Here is an 18878-nt window from a genome sequence, read left to right on the forward strand (position 1 = left end):
TACTCCGAAGGAAGCAGTATTTGGACGATGGAGAGGTTACTGATGCAGCAAGACGTTGGCTCCGATGTCGACCAGTAGAGTGGTAGCAAGCAGGCATACAGGCCCTGCCAGTAAGGTGGCGTAAGGCCGTCGCATTGAAAGGAGATTATGCTGGAAAATAGGGTTTTGTAGCCAGAAGAGTGGTGGGGAATGATATGGTATATTGGAATCTTGAACTAAACAGACGTGCATTCAGAAATAAATTGTTGCACTACTTACTGAACGCCTCTCGCATTATCGGTCGTCATCGAATATTTTCACATGTCAGTGCTTCTCACCCCCACACCCACCCCTATGGGTGGTAGGGATATAAAACCGTCACAGTCTTTTTATACGAATAATGATGATTTTATGTCACCCCTGCTACCCAAGCTCATCACATCGCTAGTACAGACAGATCTCGTGCAAAAGATGGATTTATTCACGCATTTCATAGGCGTATTGATAATTTGCAACCGACATTTTATTTTGGTTTACACGTAAAGTTCCGTAGGACCGAATTGAGGAGCAAATCTCCAAGGTCATGGAACGTCACTGTACATGAAAGTACAACATAAAAGTAATAACAGATAAAAATAAAATGTTTATGTACCCGAAAGAAGTCAAGCCATAAATTTAAGTAAACGAAATCAACAATACAACACTCGGCTTAGTTTATCAAGGAACTCCTCGACAGAATAGGAGAAGTCACCCATGAGGAAACTCTTCAGTTTCGATTTGAAAGCACGTGGATTACTGCTAAGATGTTCGAATTCTTGTGGTAGCTTATTGAAAATGGATGCAGCAGTATACTGGTCACCATTCTGCACAAGAGTTAAGAAGTCCGATCCAAATACAGGTTTGATTTCTGCCGAGTATTAACTGAGTGAAAGCTGCTTATTTTTGGGAATAAGCTACTATTGTTAACAAGAAATGACAGTAAGGAATATATATATTGAGAGGCTAATGTCAAAATACCCATACTCGTGAACAGGGGTCGACAAGAGTTTCGTGAACTTACACTACTTATTGCCCGAACCGCCCGTTTCTGAGCCAAAAGTATCCTTTCAGAATGAGAAGAGTTACCCAAAATATAATACCATACGACATAAGCGAATGAAAATAAGCAAAGTACACTAATTTTCGTGCCGAACGATCACTTACTTCAGATACCGTTCGAATAGTGACAATGGCAGCATAAAGTCTTTGAACAAGATCCTGAACATGGGCCTTCCATGACAGTTTACTATCTATCTGAAAACCTAAAAATTTGAACAATTCAGTTTCACTAATAATACGCCCATTCTGTGAAATTAAAACGTCAGGTTTTGTTGAATTGTGTGTTAGAAACTGTAAAAACTGGTACTGTGATTTACCTTTAGCTTATTTTCTACAAACCATGAACTTATGTCTTGAACTGCACTATTTGAAACTGTGCCAATGTTGCACACAACATCCTTTATTACCAAGCTAGTGCCACCAGCAAACAGAAATATTTTAGAGTTACCTGCAATATTAGAGGACATACCATTTATATAAATAAGGAACAGAAGTGGCCCCAACACTGATCCCTGGGGCACTCCCCCCCCCCCCCCCCCCCCCATTTAACCGTACCCCATTCAGACCCCACATCACAGTCATTCTCAGCACTGTGTATAATGACTTTTGACTTTTGCTGTCTGTTGCTAAAGTAAGAGGTGGACCAATTGTGAGCTACTGCACGTATTCCATAATGGTCCAACTTCTGGAGCAATATTTTGAGATTAACACAATCAAACACCTGGGGTGAATATGGCTTAAGGCTTTGAAGAGATAAACGCACGGGCATTTCTCTTATTTGTGACAAGTCTCACAGCTACGATGCTACAAATCGTTTTTCCGCAATGTTTGCTACTGGTTTTGTACTGCACCCGAATCATGTTTCTGAGTCTGTTTCACTTAATCACGCCGCAACGGCATTGTGAAGTTGCACCCTAGTACGCCAAGGTGAAAGTGTTCCGATAAATATCGAATTTGGAGCTACGACATGCACCACATTTACTATTTATGACATCCTGAATTATTATTAAGTACGAATTTATTCCTTCTTTGCCTTCCGGCACTATAATTTCAGTCGTCATTCATATTTATGGAAACTAAAATTCTAATCGTGCATACTCATTCTTTACTCCATACGTACAAGTACTATAGTTTCCTATTATGACTACTTTAAAATAAATACCATAGTTTGGAGATCTGTGTAATCCGGAGGTAATGAGACAAACTATACAGCTTTACTGTTAGGTGAAATGACGATGGCATCCGCTTGGGTAAAATATTCATGTGGTGAAATAGTCCACCATTCTGATTTACAGCCGGGCATTACTCAGGAAGATGTCATCATCTGGAAAAATAAAGCTAGCATTCTACGGGTCTGAGAGTAGAATGTTAGATCCATTATTTGGGTAGGTAGATTCAAATGGTTCTAAGCACTAAGGAACTTAACGTCTGAAGTCATCAGTCCCCTATACTTAGAACTACTTAAACCTAAGTAACCTAAGGACATCACACACAGCCATACCCGAGGCAGGATTCGAACCTGCGACCGCAGCAGCAGCGCGGCTCCGGACTTAAGCGCCTACAACCGCTCCGTCACAGCGGCCGGCGGAAGGTAGGTTCGAAAATTTCAAAAGGTAGAGGTTCAAATGGCTCTGAGCACTATGGGACTCAACTGCTGTGGTCATTAGTCCCCTAGAACTTAGAACTACTTAAACCTAACTAACCTAAGGACATCACACACATCCATGCCCGAGGCAGGATTCGAACCTGCGACCGTAGCAGTCGCACGGTTCCGGACTGCGCGCCTAGAACCGCGAGACCACCGCGGCCGGCAAAAAAGGTAGAGGGAAAGGAAGTCATGAGAGAAGGGGCACAAGCTCGGAATGTTGCAAGGAACTGGGGAAGGAAATCGGTAGTGCCCTTTCAAAGGAACCATCCCTGCATTTGCCTCGAGCAATTTAGGGAACTTACGGAAAGCCTACATCTGGAACGCCGCATTTGAACGGTCGTCCACCCGCTTGGGAGTCCAATGCGTAAACCAATGTGCCCGTCGATCGGTAATTTAAAAGGGAAATCGATAATTTGAAGTTGGTTATAGTGGAAATTAATGAAATTCAGTGACCTCTGCATTTCAGGTGCGTTCCAAACAGAGGGTCGTAATTGAATTTCTTTAGGTGGAAGACCAGAGCATTGTAGATATTCACAGGCGCTTGCTGAATGTCTACGGAGAATTAGCATCGAACATGCGGACACCTATTTTTGTCCTGTTCCTGGACAAAAATAGGTCAAATAAGGAATATGAAAATAGGAATGCGGATAAGCTACTGTGAACAGCGTAGTGAACGCAATTCATGTGCCAACTATAGTTCAATTCTTTTATCTTGGCGGTTCGCACACGCCCGCCCATACGCGGGAGATTGCTGCGTTGCCAGTTGTACACGTCAAGAGAAGCAGCGCCATAGTACAGTTCGCAAACTTACGTTTATAGTCTGGGAGACGAGTCTTTGGTATTGACAGCTCGGTAGCGTCTTTCCGTTGCCTAGCGACCGCAGGCAGGCAGCCAATGACGGCCTGACTTTGAGCGGGTAGCAAGGGCCACGTTGCCGCTCTGAAACCCGGTCGCGCGCGCTTATGAAACTTACCAGTGTCTCGCGTGCAGGCGGTGCGGTCGTTCGTCGTTTGTCTGAAGTTGAATTCGCAGTTTATTTCGTTTTTGTTGTTTTTAGTGTTTCTTTGTTTATGTTTCGTTGTAAACAATGTCTAGTGCGGCGGGTAGTACCAGCCCAACACAAGAAGTGAAACGGAGGAAGAAAAGTGTGCTACACACCCAGGCCCGTGAATTCGTGTGCTCTGTGAGGGATTACTTTGAGAAAGAAAAGGACAAAGGTGGGCCCTTAATTCCTGTTGTTCAGGTTGTGAAGAGAACTGCAGCAGCATTGAAAATAAGTAAGAACACTGTTGTGAAGATAGGGAAAGAACAGTATAGTGTAGATTGTGACGAGAGTGGCACAACAAAGCTGCACACACCAGGAAAGAAGCGACCGAGAAATAAGCAGGTGACAGCTTTGGACGATTTTCAGAAAGACGCTATTCGTCGTCATATATATAGCTATTATAAGAGAAGGGAACATCCCACTCTGTCTAAATTACAGGTGTCGCTTCAGAAAGACGATATTTTTAGAGGGAGCAAATTTTCATTGCGTACAGTGTTGAAAGACATAGGCTTCAGCTATTCACTGTTTAACGGACGCAAAATATTAATGGAAAGGACAGATGTAGTTGCATGGCGGTGCAGATTTCTGCGCAGGGTCATGGGTGTGGAATTCGAAAGTATAGTAGATGAAACTTGGGTCAATGCCAGCCATTCTTTACGTAGAGGCTGGAATGATGGAACGCCTGAGGGGACAATGGCAGTGCCTGTTGGCAAAGGAGAGCGTATTATTGTCTTACATGCAGGAACATCGAAAGGTTTTGTGCCAAACTGCTTGAAAATGTTTCGGTCAAAAAAGACGGGAGATTACCATGAAGAAATGAACAGTGTAGTATTTCAAGAATGGTTTGAGACATCGCTTATGACGAATCTGACAAGTCCATCAGTGATTGTTATGTCAATGAGCCTTATCATTCCGTTGTTCACGATAAGGCACCAACCTTGGCAACAAAAAAAGACGATATCATTCAGTGGTTGAAACGGCGAAAAGTAGATTTCAGCGAAGATTTAAGGAAGGTGGAACTGCTCGAAATTGTGGCACAAAAGAAACCCCAATTTCCAACATATGTAATTGACGAGATTGCTAAAAGGCACGGGCATGAAATCGTTCGGCTTCCTCCATACCACTGTCACTTCAATGCAATTGAAAGAGTGTGGGCGCAGATAAAAAATTACATTGCTGCAAACAATAAAAAATTCACGATCTCTGAAGTGGAAACTCTCCTTTCAGCAGCTATCAATAAAGTGACAAGCGAGACGTGGGCTAAAATTGTAAACAGCACTGCAAGTGCCATCAGAGAGGCGGCCAAAACCGAAGGGGTTGTGGAAGAATGCATCGAAAATTTAATTATACATCTGGGAGAGAGCAGTGATAGTTCGAGTAGTGCTGAGGAAGACAATGTCAAATCAGATTCTGACAGTGATGTGTGAGTGGTGTTTTTCCATTACAGTAACTACAACGTATTCAGGAATGTGAGGAGGGAGTTTGCTATCGATCTACAACCAGATCATCATATTGTACTTTCTTCAGATTATAACTCTTAATACACTGACCAATTATTCTGTAGCTTGTAGTAGAACAAATTAATAATGCTAATACTTAACAATGGAAACCAAAACTGCTAATGTTCAACAACTTGCGAAAATAGTTTTCATTTCAATTGTGAAGTTTAACAAATAACTTTATTATGTTTCAGCATCTTAGATACTTGTACTAAATAGCTCTTATCAGTTTTCGAGTTAATATATTTCAAGCATCAACTTTAAATAAATTCACGCGTACCAATACGACTTGTATTTTGTCTCGCTTTTATTTCTGCTGCTAGAGAATGCGTGTAGCAGACAGGGCGCCGCGTGCTGTGAGCCACGTTCGGCAACAGCGCCGTCTGCCCACCGGAACTGTCAGTACCAATCACTCGTCTCACAGACTATAGGGGGGAGCGCGCAGTTTATGAAGTAAAGCCACCACAGCCGCATTAACCCTTTTGCTGCTACAGAGACGTGCTCCCCTCATTCCGCGATGTGCGCGATTTAGTCATCATTGCATTGCTCGCCTGTGCAGACGCATGGTGTTTCGACTGCTTTGACACTCTTTATCATTCGATTTCATAAAAACTATTTGGCCCAAAAATTTGATTTTTACATATCTTCTTGACTGATACCTTCCCCCCCATAAATGACTTAATTTTGTTTCGATGTTCAACGCAGTTATTGTGCAGTAAACCATTGCTCGAAATTTTGAAGAGTTTGCAGAGGTAAAAGTCCATAGCGTATACTTTCCATATGGTTGATTTTAGTTGCCACTTGAAGTAAGACACTTTGATATTGTTTTTAAATAAAGAAAATACTAAGCACCAAACAAGATTTGAACTCAGAACCTTTCGCTTAGCAGCCACACAGCGTTTGTTCTGGGCGGACGTCACAAGACATCCTTTAAAGTTGATCGTTGATTCCTTGACTCAGTTTTTTTATTACAGAGAGCGCGCAGCCCTCTGACCGAACACGCTGAGCTACCGTGCCGGCGAATTGCGCTAACGCAGCTCGTCATTCAAATGCATCTCCCGGAGGAATTTAAAGATCACGCCAAATACCGACAAAACACTGTTGGTATGACTATGAATTACTAACGTTTCGTCGAAGTACAATAGGAAATAACAATTACCGCTGTTCTTTATTGCGAAAAAGCGGTTAGTGAGAATGATACAAACACCTTTCCTTGGTATCGCCTGAATTAAGAGGCTTATTGCTTGTTTGGTTTAATTAATTAATAGAATATAAAGCAATTGGTATAAAGAAATGCTTTTTCCAAACTTTCTATAAAAGAAAGTCTGCTATCAAGACATTGCTTTCGTTCAATTACTTTATTTATGACTGAACGTTTCTAAAACTGAAGACACTCGTCTGTGCTCTGCACTGCAGTCGAGCTCTGGCAACGTCGTTTTCTGTTCATTGGCTGACTGTGTTTTGTGACCTCAGATGCGCAGAACGAACCTCAACTCGGTAGCCGTCATAAATGAGGCGCACTTTAGCACGGCAGATGATGAAGAGATGGAAAGAATGTATGATGAAACGAAAGAAATTAATCAGATTGCTAAGGGGGAGGAAAATTTAACGGTGATAGGTGACTGGAATTAGATACTACAAAAAGGAAGAGGTGGAAAGTTGAAGATCGATACGGACTGGGGAAAGAAATGAAAGAGGAAACCGCCTGGTAAAATTTTGCACAGAGCATATTTAATCATTGCCAACACACGGTTTAAGAATCATGAAACAAGGTGGTATACGTGTAAGAGACCTGGAGGCACTGGTAGGATACACACTGATTATATAATTGTAAGACAGAGATTCCGAAACCAGATTTTAAACTGTAAAACATTTCCAGGACCACAATTTTATTGGTTACGAACTGCAGGTTAAAACTGAAGAAATTGCAAAGCAGGTAGCACCCTGAAGCTGCATGTGAGATGTTTTGGGCAAGGGTGGACATAAACCTACAACTGGATCCTTCTGTCAGCAACCAGACTCGCCTTCAAATGCAACCGAAAACTTTAGAGGAAACCTCGATTTGCTACTACGTAAGTTTCCCACTCAAACTGTCGTCATCGGAAAAGCCTTTAATCACCCAACAATCAGGTGGGGAAATAACAATTTTGTAAGTGGTGGGCGTGACTACACATCCTGCAAAATATTAATTAATGTGCTCCCAGAAAACTACCTAAGAAAGGTTATCCAGAAGTCCACTCATGATAGAAATACGTTTGCTCTAGGAGCAACAAACAGACCTGATCTCTTTGAGGATGCCCACAAAGAAACTGGTATCAGTGGCCATGAGGCACTTGTAGAAACAATGATTATCCAAATACAAAGAACAACTAAAACACGTAGAAGGGTTTGTATTTTCAGCAGACTTGGTAAAGAGGCAGTATTGTCTTATCTCCATGCCAATAATCCCTGCACACACTTTGAGGCTGAACCAGTGCTGAGGGCTCGCTGCCACCACACCATGGAGACTCTCTGTAGTCCACAGGTAGGTGTTGTAAAGGTTAACAATACTACCCCTGGTAAAGTAGCCTCATCCACAAATAGGATAGATGACAGAAATCCCAGCTCGCTGGCGACCTGTGTGATGAACCAGCGAAAAAACCGTCGCTGTGGAGGCAAGTCCTTAGATGATGAGGTCTGCACGCAGTGTAAGTGATACGGACTGTGGCAGTTGTGGAGAATGTTCCACATGGCCGTCTAGCTTACCTCATGTTGGTGGGCCACATGCCTGGTGCTGCCACCGTGTTCACTGCCAAAAACCTTTTATTTCCCCTACAAGCAGGTCACACGTCCATTTCATGATTTTGCTCCTTATTATCTCAGGCATGGTTTACCTGCAGATGGTCCCCATTAAACAAAATCGTCCTGCATATCTTATCTGAAGGTGAAAATTCCTCGAAATGTATATAAAGTCAACGGACTGACTGATAGCAAACCCCTACATTACCGAATTTATCTAGCAGCTGGCTCGGAAACATATGGCCTTCATCATGCCTTCATTACACTGTGTTTCGATAGTAATCAACACACAAAGTGCATTTTATATGTATGATCATTACATAAGGAGCAGTCAAATGAAAACGCGACAGATGGAAATAAGTAGGTAAACTGTTATTACTTCAACACTAATCGCCATAACCTACTATTAATATATATATCATAATGTGAGAGAAGACAGTCAATGCCTTTGCGGAAAGATGTTGGTGACTGCCTAGGGAACGATGTTTGTACCAAGGGGTGCACCATCTTGTCTCTAAAGCAAGTCTACGGCCACATGTTGCCAAGATTGTTTCAATTAAGTTGCAGACGTTTCGCTGGGAAGCCCTTACACATCCTGCAGACAGTCCAGATCTCTCCCCAGGCGACCTCCAAGTTTTTCGAGCCTTCAAGAAAATCATTCGTGGCCATCGATTTGCTTCTGACGATGAGGTGTACGCCTAGGTACAATCGTGATTCCCTAGGCAATCTCAAACTTTTGTCGTGAAGGCATTGACCATCTTATCTCACAATGGGATGTATGTATTAACAGTTGTCCGCTATCGAGCTGAGTGGATGTCCGACCCCAGTAGCTGAATGGTCAGCGTGACGATCCTCTGGGCCAGGATAGCCGGCACGGTAGCTCAGCGTGTTCGGTCAGAGGGCTGCGTGCACTCTGTAATAAAAAATGAGTCAAGGAATCAACTATCAACTTGAACGGATGTCTTGTGACGTTCGCCCAGACCAAACGCAACGAACTATATCGAACAAAATGAAAAAAAAAGTGGTCAGTGTGGCGGATTGCCGTCCTATGGGCCCGGGTTCGATTCCCGGTTGGGTCGGGGATTTTCTCCGCTCAGGGACTGGGTGTTGTGTTGTCTTCGTCATCATTTTATCCCCATCTGGCGCGCAGGTCGCCCAATGTGGCGTCGAATGTACCAAGACCTGCACCAAGGCGGCCGGACCTGCCCCGTAAGGGGCCTCCCGGCCAATGACGCCAAACGCTCATGTCCATATTAACAGTTATGGCGATTACTTTTGAAATAATAAACAACTTATTAAGTTTTTTTTACGTCTGTCCTGTTTTCATTTGGCTGCCCCTTATAATACGACTTTTATGGTACTTAATTATGAAAAGTAACTATTTTCTTTTGACGAATTTCGTTAAGCGTTCATAACAGCAATAATCCCGCCCCATTGCCGTCATTAATAAATAAATATGACAAACAAGAGCAAATAAGTGTAATATTAAATATTCAGTCTTAGCGAAAAATGTAAACAAAGCTGTCATACCGTCGTCAATTTTCGATTTCGGTTTGACGTTAACCACGAGAGAAGTATGCTTGAAAGGTTGACGTACATAGGTGGCCAGGGATTTATTTGCGGATTATTTTAGAATGAGTGGAAATTTCATCTTACTAGAGCGAAGCAGTCGCGTGTGACATCTTTGGAATAGTCGACTTAGGGAAGTGACAGTAGTACCTCTGAACTTGAGCATCTTTGTGTCAGTTGTAGAGCAGAGAGTAGTTGTGTGTTGGACATGCAGTAAGCTCGCAGAAATTTAAGCATAGTACACATTGGAGGAAGATTTGGCTGAAGAAAACTATTAAGAATTATTAAGCTGCCGGAAGGGCTTACACATGCAGCAATGATGGAACGGAGAGAATGGATTTGCATTGTGGGTATGTTTTTAAGGTAATAACTGTTTGCTGGCGCGTTCAGATATTGTTAGCGATTCTTGTAACAGAACAGTCCACCTTCCCACCACAGTTTAGGTCACTTCAGTTTAATTCATTTTAGTTTGCCTAATCGTAAAAGCACTGCCTTGTAAGACTTTTGTAAAGAAAGTAAAGTTTTTGTTTTCTGTGGATTTTATGTTCCTGTGAAGTAAAAGTTTAAAATACTGCATTGTCATTACAATGAACGGATTATTATTTTCATTTCAAGTAAGAAGTGTTTTTTACTTTGAGAAAATCATCCCAATCTTTCTCCCAGTAATTTAGTTTTACTTTCGCATATTTTAACTTCTGTGATTTCTTCATGCTGTGTTGCTGCTGCTAATTATGCTGTAATTTTTCAGGTGAGATTCTTTTCATACTTTGTTGGCTCTTTCGTTTCTCATCTCAAGTTTTCATTGCGCAAATTCAAAGCACTTTCTTTGTAATTCTGATCTTTAGTGGGTCAGTGAACAGTGTGTGTCTCATAGTGTTGCTACGTAATTTCAGTGTTTCAATTTTTTTGGCAGTGCACAGTTTGATTTTGGTAGTGGTTTTTGAGTAATAGTTTTGAACGCCAATTAGTTTTGTCTTTATATAAATGTTCAGGGTTAGGTTTCTTGCACATTAGTAGTGTCTTTGTGGGCCTGGTCGGTTTTAACTGATAATATCTCTAGAAGCCGACATCCACTTAGCAGTATGCAAATATGAGTGAAACAAAACAATTTGTGTGCTTTTCGTCCTTTAAATATGGTACAACATTGTTTTACCAACAAAAGATGGAAGAATCAATTAATACGAAAAAATAAATATATGTATGCATAAAATAAGAATAAATATGCTTTACACAGCAACAATGATCCAGTACTGGAGAATTATTTAATCGCAACTGGTGTGAGAAACAGGTACCACAGTCTACGATTCTGGTCGCCATGGGACACAGTAGGACAGTACTGACGATCCAGTAACAAGCACGAAAATAGACAAATTGCCAAATATCTTACAAGCAGAAAAGTTGATTTGTTACAGGGTGAGACGAACGCGAAAGGGCAGATTAAAGCCAGTTTTACGCGAGCGCCTTACTGGCTTTCTGGAATGTGCATGTCACGTGCTTGTGTGTAAATCAGGAGCCAGTCACGTAGCGAGTGGATCAATGATGTCAGTAATCAGTTGACCGTGTCAAGAGTAGAGTTCTAAAATTTTGAATATGGTGCACACTGCACATGCGCAGTAACAGGGGAATGCGGCTTCGTCCGCTAAGACATCAACATTTTATTCCTGAAATCACTCCTGTCACAATAATGTAGTTTATGTCTTCTTAATCTTTATTTTGTTGTTCGCTTTGTTCTCATGACACTTTGCGAAGGTTGCTCGAACGCCTTAATTTACCATATTAATGCTCTTCCATAAAATACGAAATACCTGAAAGCAAAAAGGCATTTACTACATGTACTGTCTGGACAAAGAAAAAGACTACACTATGCATAAATAAGAACATAAATGGATAGATATTTTAATAGAAATTTTTTCACCAGTAAAAAAAGTCTGATCCAGTTAAAGAAGAAAATAATTTTCGATGTTTTCTGACACTTAGAAAGAAAAGTAGAAACAAACTGGTATAAAATGCGTCATTTTCTGTCTTCTTAAAGTTGTTATTTGTGTTTGTAAGTATACATCTTCTCAAGTAAATAAATTTAGACATTCTGAAATATTTGGATCACATTTTTCCTATTCTTCTACCTCTTAGAAGTGTGGAGAATTTACCGTACGTCTGTTGTCAAGATCATCCGATATAAATTTTGTTATTATCATTAGCAAAATCTTATCGTTCTTGACTTTACCTTTAGATTTTTTCGGGGAAAGGATGGTCGTTCAGAACGTCACATTCACGTTTCAGGTACCAAACTCCACAGCAGCCAGGGCTGATGAAACACGCACTTTTGGTACTGCTGTGTAAACGAAATCGAAAACTTGTGACAAGCGAAATTTAGTTCAGGAATTAAACACCAGGGGCGCTGCAGTAGACTTACTAGCCACTAGTAGCCGATTGAGACAAGAAAGTCGTTCATGTAAAAGCGGCTTAATGGGGGATGTACTTAAAATTGGTCAAAAATTTAGAAAATTTTTTGTCACCTTTTAGTTCTGTAGCATGTTAGAAATTACGTCTCTAGCTTTCAGAGTTTAGTTCATACTGCTTCAACCAATGCATAGACCCATGCCCCCTTTTCTACACAACTCTATCATTGTTTGCAATGTTTTATTATTTCCCGTGGTCAGAGAATCGTCTGAAGAGTATAGAGGGGAGTGAGCCAATTTGCAGTGTGTTCGTTGTCTTTGCCTGCTGCTGCCTATCTTTACCTGCTGTTATTGTCTGTGGTGTAGATATATAAACCTTTATTGTTCTGTTGTTACTGGAAGAAGCATTAGTGTCTGTAAAATTTGCGACTGAATTACCGTTTAAAATGCCAAGATATAGCAGTAAGGTTTTCAAGAAAGTGACTGAAAATCGTTATTTATGTTTAACTAAATAGTTTCACCAAGAGAGTGAACGTAATTCAGCGGAAGATAATCGTGAACCTAGCAAGACAAGCAGTTCATAGAAGAAGCGTGGAACTGATTTAAAGTTTCGATCTATTAAAAATGAACTGAATAATGGATTTAGGATAATCGATTTAGAAATTATGTGTGCCATTATTAACCATTTGTGTTCATGTGGTAACTGTAGCAATTAATCTTTAAGGTTATATGACAGCAATGACAGGGAGGGTACTGTTTGTAATATGCACCTATTTTGTGACAAACTTCAAACAAATATAAAAGTTGAAAACGTCGATCACTAAGAATTTGGTGTATGAAGCGAACATTAGATTCTGCTATGGAGTGAGATGCGTTGGTGTTGGAAGGGAAGGTAGCAGTTTTTTTTTTTTTTTTTTTTTTTTGTACAATAATGAATATGACATCTCCATCTGCTAGATACAAAATACTAAATAATCATCTTGTGGATGCCTTGAAATCAGAATGCAATAGCTTTTTGTCAACAAGGTAGTCAGTTTTATTCTAAACAGACTTTCAGACAGAAATAAATAACCCTTTGCCTTCTACTGATCTGTGTGTTTCATGTTATAGCACTGAATGAAAAGGGGCCACACCTCTCTACATGGTACTTAATCTGACATAAGTGCTGAAACTGGAAAAGTTTTGGATATGCAGGTGATGAACAAATTTGGGCTACTTCTGCTCAAAGAAGACATCAGATGATAAGAAAGTAGAGGAACAGTGGAAAATGGAACACGAAACAGCCTGTGTAAGAGTAGTGGGATGGAGCTCGCAGGAATGAAATTAATATTTCAACAAAGTGAAATGGAACATTGAGTTAAATATGTGAAATATCTTGGTGATGATGACTCTAGTGCTTTCAGGTCATTTGTAGAAAGCAAAGCTTATGGAAATTAGTACAACATAGAAAAGTTTGAATATGTGCAGCACATTCAAAAGAGGATTGTGGAAGGCTTCTGAAACTGAAACGCGAATGCAGAGGTGTAAAACTCAAAATTGGAAAGCTACTGGGTGGGTCACAATGTCACCCTAGTAAAGAGGTCAACAATTTGCAATACGTTATGACAAACAAATGAGAGAAACACAGGAGATCTGAAGGCAATACAGAAGGCTATTTTTTTTCCACCAGTTGTCAACTGAGGTTAAGCCTGTACATGAACTGTGTGATTTATCCTAGTGCAAATATAAGCAAGCAAAGGCAGAAAATAAAACCAATTTACATAAACACAGTCTTCCTGAATAAGTCTTAAATGTCAGTCGTCAAGTTTTCAGTGATGGTAACACTGGAAGAATCAGGATCCTTACGAGACTAGGGATTGTAGCAGACTGCTTCGCTGTAAACCTATTGGAGAATGTAGATAACACGCGTAATGCTACTTCTGAAATGTCATTGAAGGATATTGCCAAAAGGGCACATCCAGAAGAATCTGACTAGAAGAAAAGGGCCAAGAAGACCAAATGTGTGGTTAGGCCAACATTAAGGTACTTGTTTCTGGCTTAGATCTTAATAAAATCTTCTTTTTGAATTTCCCGCAACTTATATTTTTCAGTACATAAAGTATATTTTCTGCTCAAACCTTGCAGATAAAAAGGTGAAATTTGCTACAGTTTTTGTAGATACTGTAACAAAGCTTTCCGTGATACAAATGTTTTCAAAGTACATTATTTCCAAATTTATTTAAAATTTTGGGAAGCAAAAGTTGCTATGCGTCATTCACATGCATTTAAAAACTGATTGTGTGAGAGTTCTAGGAATGATATTAAAAATGGTAAACAGATTTGTTAAATCACGAAAAAGAAGCTATCACATTGTGAACGTGATACGTAATCTTTGAGAAAATGTTCCTGAATGATAGTCTGTGTTTAAAAATGTCCAGCATCGTCGCGATCAAGTTCTGTGATACAAAAATTGAAAAATTTGAGATTGTAGCGAATACCATAAGGACGACATGTGCAAAATTTGGTTCAGTTATCTCTCAAACAGCAAAAGTTACGTTAGCTTATACTTACCATTTTCCCATACATACCCTTTTAATCAGTTGCACCGGTTGTGTTTCTCTTCGCCTCGTGACACGCGGCGAGTGCCAGGCGTCGCTAATATCCCACCGGCGGTTGGTGGCGTAGCGGCAGTCATTAGGCGCCGATGACGTCAGCGGGTGACGAATTCGCACGGCAGGCGCCGACCCGTGCCCCGCCGTTAGACTGTAGGCGCCTCAGATGCAACAGTGCGCTCACCCGCTGCTCATTTTATTTTCGGCAACGGCTGTTGCTCGTAAGCGTCTGAATCAGGAAAGCAGAGTACGAACGAACGAGTTAAACAAATGAACGCCAGCGGAAGAACGATGTTGTGGCGTCGGCGGATAATGAAGCAATCAAAGGTTGTCCTTGGTAGAGTCGTAACTGAATTTATGGATCCAGTTGCCTGCTACGCCAGAATTGTGATTTATTTTACCTGGCAAACAGACGCTACCTCGAGAATTCCGCCGTGCCGCAGTCTTTTACCACCTACAGCAGAAAATAAAATAAATGTTCTTTGCACAAATAAGATATTTACCTAGAACTATACATAATAATTTTGTTCATAATGTCTTGATAGATTATATATGAAGATTTCGTTTAGAGTGCAGTCGAAATTGCAATCAGTTTTCCATAAAACACTAGCAGTTTCACTTAATTAAGACATCCTCAGACATATTCCTTGATGTTATTCAAGGCATTCGTCGTCCAGTTCGCTATCACAGATAGCGATCAGATCACAATTTCTATTCTGGATTCGCAGGAGGATCAAGGCCATGATAATATGTCAAGGTGGCCAGGTTATGTGGGCACCAGTAAAGTTTTCCTTCATTTTCTTAAAATCAGGTTGTCCTTTAAATTTAATATTATGTATGTTTTCAGGTGTAAGTTGTTATTGTATGATCAAATTTGTGTCCGATGCTTATCGTTAAATCGAATTTACAAATCGACATCCTCATTGAAATCAGAAACGTAAGTAAAACAAATAATGTATTACATACCGCATCTAGAACTACTATTTTAAAAGAACTAACGTACACAATCGTGGAAACGTGATAAGACCTCCACCATACAATCATTAAATCATCAAGTTCTTGCTAATATGCAGACATTTTCCTGTATAATCTATGTCTAGCTTGTTAGTGGTCTACTAGTCGCGTCCTTCTTTTCCTATGCCAACAGTTATGCACTTAACGCTTCCATCATAAATATTTCGCGAAGTACTCATCATACCGAAGCAAGGTTTTTGGCTACTGATGAGACTCGAAGGGACAAGTATTTTGCTGTGGGGGTAGCTCGAGAATCTTTCTGAACTATTGAGATCGTTTATTCTTAAATGAACAACTAAAGGCTTTAAAATGTCTGCAAAAACTTGCAACATGCGTTCTAGCTATGCAGTGTCCCTTATATTATGTTACTACTATGCACTGCGCATTCCATTACGTCATCATTTCATTGGTGCTTAAGGAAGAAGGACAGGGAACTTTATTTCAGTAGATTATTGCGGTGGAGGGAGAGCGTAACCTCTGTTGCCTATTGGCTCTTGTATTATGTGCCATGAATGGTGGTCGCCGGCGAATGAGAAGCTGGCTCCTGTTTACCTAATGCTGTGCAAAACTTTTTTAACGCCGTTTGTATATCGCGAAATAGTGTAAAACTGAGTAACTTGCTAGATCACCGAAAACAACAGGTCACAATCTGTAACTGTTCGCACCCATCTTCCGTAAACTACAACGCAGGCAGATAGCTAGAGCGATTGTTGGAACCTGAGTTTCTCATACCAGGTGCGTCAAATCGGCAATTTCTGTTCTTAGGAAAGAATATTAGTTATTCGCCTACATCAACGATATACCCTTCAAAATAGTCCCTATTAGGTATTATACGCTTAACCACTGCTTTTTTCAATCTTCGAAACATTTCTGGAACTCGATTTTTGGCATAGCTGTTAGAAAATGTGACAGGACCGCTGTTATTTTCTGTATACATAAATGATCTGGTGGACAGTGTAAGCAGCAGACTGCGGATGTTCACTGATGATGCTGTGGTGAATGGAAGGTGTCGTCGTTGAGTGACTGTAGGAGGATACAAGATGACTTAGACAAAATTTATAGTTGGTGTCATGGATGACAGGGAAATTTAAGTTAATGCAGATGAGTAGGAAAGACAAAGTCATAATGTTCGAGTACGTTAGTAGTGTGCTGTTTGACACAGTTACGTCGATTAAATATCAAGGCATAATGTTGCAAAGTGGACTGAAATGCCGGCCTGTGTGGCCGAGCGGTTCTACGCGCTTCAGTCTGAAACCGCGCGACCGCTACGGTCGCAGGTTCGAATCCTGCCTTGGGCATGGATGTGTGTGATGTCCTTAGGTTAGTTAGGTTTAAGTAGTTCTAAGTTCTAGGGGACTGATGACCTTAGATGTTAAGTCCCACAGTGCTCAGAGCCATTTGAAACATTTTGTGGATTGAAATGGAGGGGGCATGTAAACACCGGCAGTAGGGAAGGGGAGTGGTCGAGTCCGGTTCATTGGCAGAATTTTAAGAATATGTAGTTCGTCTGTAAAGGCGACTACGTACACGACACTAGTGCTGGTCGAGTGTTTGGGATCCACGAACTCTGAGTCTGCATACACAGCCGGCCGGAGTGGCCGAGCGGTTCTAGGCGCTACAGTCTGGAACCGCGCGACCGCTTCGGTCGCAGGTTCGAATCCTGCCTCGGGCATGGATGTGTGTGATGTTCTTAGGTTAGTTAGGTTTAAGTAGTTCTAAGTTCTAGGGGACTTATGACCACAGCAGTTGAGTCCCATAGTGCTCAGAGCCATTTGAATCATTCTTATACACTATGTGATCAAAAGTATCCGGACACATCCCAAAAATACGTTTTTCATATTACGTGCAATGTGCTGCGACCTACTGCCAGGTACTCCACATCAGCGACCTCAGTAGACATTAGACATCGTGAGGGCGCAGAATGGGGCGTTCCGCGGAACTCACGGACTTCGAACGTGGTCAGGTGTTTGGTTGTCACTTGTGTCATACGTCTGTACGCGAGATTTCCATACTCCTAAACATCCATAGTTCCACTGATTCTGATGTGATAATGAAGTGGAAACGTGAAAGGACACGTACAGCACAAGAGCTTACAGGCCGACCTCGTCGTTGACTGACAAGAGACCGCCGATAGTTGAAGAGGGTCGTGATGTGCAATAGGCAGACATCTATCCAGACCATTACACAGGAAATCCGAACTACATCAGAAATCACTGCAAGTACTATGACAGGCAGAAGGTGAGAAAATTTGGATTTCATGGTCGAGAGGCTGCTCATAAGCGACACATCACGCCGGTAAATGCCAAACGACGCCTCGCTTGGTGTAAGAAGCGCAAACATTGGACCATTGAGCAGTCGAAAAATGTTGTGTGGAGTGACGAATCACGGTACACAATGTGGCGATACTATGGCATGGTGTGGGTATGGCGAATGCCCGGTGAACATCATCTGCCAGCGTGTGTTGTGGCAACAGTAAAATTCGCAGGCGGTGGTGTTATGGTGTGTTCGTGTTTTTGAACCCCTTGTTTTTTGCGTGGTACTATCACATCACAGGTTTACACTGATGTTTTAAGCACCTTCTTGATTCCCACCGTTGAAGAGCAATTCGGGGATGGCAATTGCATCTTTCAACGCAATCGTGCACCTGTTCATAATACACAGCCTGTGGCGGAGTGGTTACACAACAATAACATCCCTGTAATGGACTGGCATGCACAGAGTACTGACCTGAATCATACAGAACACCTTCGGGATGTTTTGGAACGTTGACGTCGTGCCAGGCCTCACCGACTGAGACCGATACCTCTCCTCAGTGCAGCATTCCGTGAAGAATGGGCTGCCATTCCTCAAAAAACCTTCCAGCACCTGACTGAACGTATGCCTGCGAGAGTAGAAGCTGTCATGAAGGCTAAGGGTGGGCCAACACCATGTTGAATTCCAGCGTTACCGATGGAGGGCGCCTCGAACTTGTAAGTCATTTACAGCCAGGTGTCCGGATACTTCTGATCACATAGTGTATACTGTCTTTGTAAGTCTGATCACCAAGATGTTCATGGCGATCTGATGACCGGTTCTTCTTGAAACACGTCAAATACAGTCAATAATTCATCTGCTGGTGGCTTCTTATTCGGTGACCAATACTGCAGTTGTCCAGAACTCCTATTGATTTGCAGTCGTGGCCGAAACGTTGGTTTTCTCTAGCAGTAGTTTTATACAATACAACGCGGTACCATACCCATATTGTCAGCGGTAGTGGCA

The 18878-nt window shown here is 41.5% G+C and overlaps 1 long non-coding RNA gene across 1 annotated transcript in view; it reads right to left on the minus strand.

Moving 5' to 3' along the window:
* Positions 1–18878, minus strand: part of LOC126260164 (uncharacterized) — a 63880-nt gene that overhangs the window by 21804 nt on the left and 23198 nt on the right. Inside the window, exon 2 of the long non-coding RNA XR_007546615.1 lies at positions 14566–14835. This is a non-coding gene — a long non-coding RNA (uncharacterized LOC126260164). The remainder of the gene's footprint in view (positions 1–14565; positions 14836–18878) is intronic.

This window comes from Schistocerca nitens, chromosome 5 (genome assembly GCF_023898315.1).
Source record: "Schistocerca nitens isolate TAMUIC-IGC-003100 chromosome 5, iqSchNite1.1, whole genome shotgun sequence".
In the NCBI taxonomy this organism is placed as follows: domain Eukaryota; kingdom Metazoa; phylum Arthropoda; class Insecta; order Orthoptera; family Acrididae; genus Schistocerca; species Schistocerca nitens.